Source organism: Crassostrea angulata, chromosome 3 (genome assembly GCF_025612915.1).
Source record: "Crassostrea angulata isolate pt1a10 chromosome 3, ASM2561291v2, whole genome shotgun sequence".
NCBI lineage: Eukaryota > Metazoa > Mollusca > Bivalvia > Ostreida > Ostreidae > Magallana > Magallana angulata.
Window position 1 is genome coordinate 35881525 of NC_069113.1, and position 3061 is coordinate 35884585.

Below are 3061 nucleotides of genomic sequence, written 5' to 3' on the forward strand. Positions count from 1 at the left end.
ATGCCATTTGTCGTTAGGTTGGTTGTACGGTCTGGAACAGGTTTGCTAGCTTTCTATTTTGGGTGACAAGGGTTCATCCACAAAATTTCTACACTATCTAGATGACTTTCTTTTTGTGGCCAAGATTTTAATTCAAGGAAACAACCTTAGACACCTTTCTATTGCTCAGCAGCGACCTCGGGGTCCCAATTGCAAATGAAAAAATAGAACAACCAACCAAAGTGCTCACTTTTTTAGGCATTGGATTTGATAATGTAGAAATGATCATGAAAATTCCAATTGAAAAAATGCATGAAATTAAACAAGATTACTGAGGACATGAAATTAAGAAGGCAACTCTTAAACAACTTCAATCAACAATCAACATGGCAGTTGTGCAGGTTATAAACACCACAACATTAAAATCACATATGGTTATAAAAATTGTAAGGAAACTGGTTCTCACATGTCTCAAATATAATAATTTAAATCAAAGTATCGAAGAACTGACGGGAGTTGATTTTATCGATAATTATTTATTTAAAATTCAATGATATGTATTTTGCATGACAAGTGCTGGTAGTTTCTAATCTGTATTTGAATTACGCACATTGTTATAATATGAATTTTCGGACTTTTTCGACACAAGAAAGTTGATAAAACCCCATATGAATCATGTTAAGTAATATTTAAAGATAGAATTTATTTAATTCAATCAAACTATGTATCAGTGATAGATATATTTCTGGAAAATTTAGGGATCCAAGCAATATTGAACTCTCGTCTCGTTCAGCCAAACGCTCGGCTGTCGCCTTTAATCTCCGACAAGCAAGAGAGACTCTCTGCTTGTCGGAGATTTACGGAGACAACCGAGCGTCGAGTTGAACGAGACTATATTAAACTCTGGCGTAAGAATACATACGATTAAAAAAAATATCTAAATTGTTCGTACCATTTAAAATCTGGCTATTTTGAAGGTATTTAAAAGTAAGGTTCCTTGAAAAAAAAATTATTTCGAATTTATCAATTATTTTCAAGAACTTGTCAGTGGCGATGATTTGTGCTTTGGTCCAAACACTGTTTCACTTTCGGTTTATGCAGAGTAACTGCATAGGAGAGTTGATTAAAATCAACTCCCAAAAAGCAAATCACATAACATCTGAGTTAAGTTCTATTGTCGATTGTCTCTCTCGTTCACAAGGGGGCAAATTCCGTCAGCTAGCACCGACAACAGACCCATGGCTATCAATACTCCCCTAGAACATTTTGGAAATTTAAGAACTGAAGCTAACAGGCTTGTCCAGGGCTCCATACCAACATTAAACACACATAAAGCCTATCAAGGAGCTTTAACTAATTTTTAAAAAATCTCAAAGGTTGTGGGTTAACATTGGTTTTTTCCATTCATTTTTATCACTTACTTAATTGTATTGCTCATTTGTCCATTTTAGGTACAGCATAGAGAAAATGCTCTATCTTATATTCACAAAGAACCTGGGGGAATAAGCGGAGACATATTTCCACACAGAGCCACAACCCTATTACCAGTATGTTTTAAATGACAATCAAGCATTTAGTATAATATGTGTATTAAGTTCAGTTACTTTTTTTCCTGTGCTTAAATGTACATATCTCCAGTGAATTTAGGATGTGCGTGTACATACAATAAAGATTTCAAAACGTGGCTTAAAGTCAATAATTAATTAATAAATACTCCTCAATACAATAATTTGGTTATCTAAAAAAAATGCTAAAAATAACTTATTTAGCAGTTAACTAAAAAATATAAAATGTTTAATTCATACTTACCGCATTTTTTACTTTCTTTACATCAAGTGAGTCTTTCGAATTTAAACAAAGATATAAAAATAGTTCTACACGATTCATTAGAATCAAACACCTACTTCAACATATCTTTGTTCCAAGAAGCTTCAGAATGTAATCACATGTTTAAATCCATTTAAATAACAAGCCCAATTCATTGCACAAACATATTTCTCTCTTGACCATTTGATGATCATCTTGAAAATTTAATGGAAAAAAACTTGCTTTTTATCATAGGGTGTGTCTTGGCCATGGTACCATTTTTTTTTAAATTGAAAGTGATATTCACATGTGTTATCAGAATATGTTCTTTAAAAATTCTTTAAAAATGGTATGATGAACCATCCTTAAAAAAACTATCGTCTGAACATTCGATTTCATTAGCATTTTGTTGCTGAATTAGCATATACATATTTTGATGTCTTATTATCAATTCAATTTAAAATCAGTTTTTGAAGGTTTGGCAATACTGAATGATAACAAATATTTACTAAATGTAACAAAAGTGATATTTGTAAGAAAAAAAGTGTGTGTTTTCAAATGGACTTCAGTGGTTTTAAGTCTTTGCTTACTCCCCCACGTTTTTAGGCATCTAAGATAACACCCAATTCTTAATTTTCAAGAAAGCCTGCAGGATCTCCATTAAAAGCGAGGCGTCACAACAGATCCTCGAATTTAACTTTATTTTTCAAAGGATCATATTAGCATTGCCATCTATTTGCAGATCTCCCTACGAGAGTGTTTCATTTTCCACTATTTTCCCCATCGCATATCACAGTTTGCTTAGGGTAAGCGAGGTCTTGTCTATCCACAGTGCACAAATCTCAATTAAGGGAAACAATAATAGCATTTGAATTCCAAGGTAAAACACAGATGAAATGGGAAATACAACCATGTTGCATATATATAAATAACCAAATTCGTACATATCTCCAGCAAGTTGTGTACTAGAATTTTCACGCCTACGCCCTGACAGTGGCTCTATTCTATCGACATTTCGTTTTATTAGAAGGATGTTATCGACTCCGACAGCACATTTGGACGGTTTTTAATAACAACAGGCCTTAACGGTCACCTGAGTAGCATATAAACCATAAACAAACTAGTCGAGGAGTCTCATATATTCATTTAACTGGGTTTAATTCTGGAGTAGAAAAATTATAAAATTGTAATGACGACCACCTCGCTGCCTGAAATCTTTAAAAAAGAACTTTGATACCTATAATTTTGGCGAAAACCTTAAAGATCTGGTCTACAA

The 3061-nt window shown here is 33.1% G+C and overlaps 1 pseudogene; it reads left to right on the plus strand.

Moving 5' to 3' along the window:
* Positions 1–2855, plus strand: LOC128176859 (uncharacterized; annotated as a pseudogene).
* Positions 2856–3061: the final 206 nt, after the last annotated feature.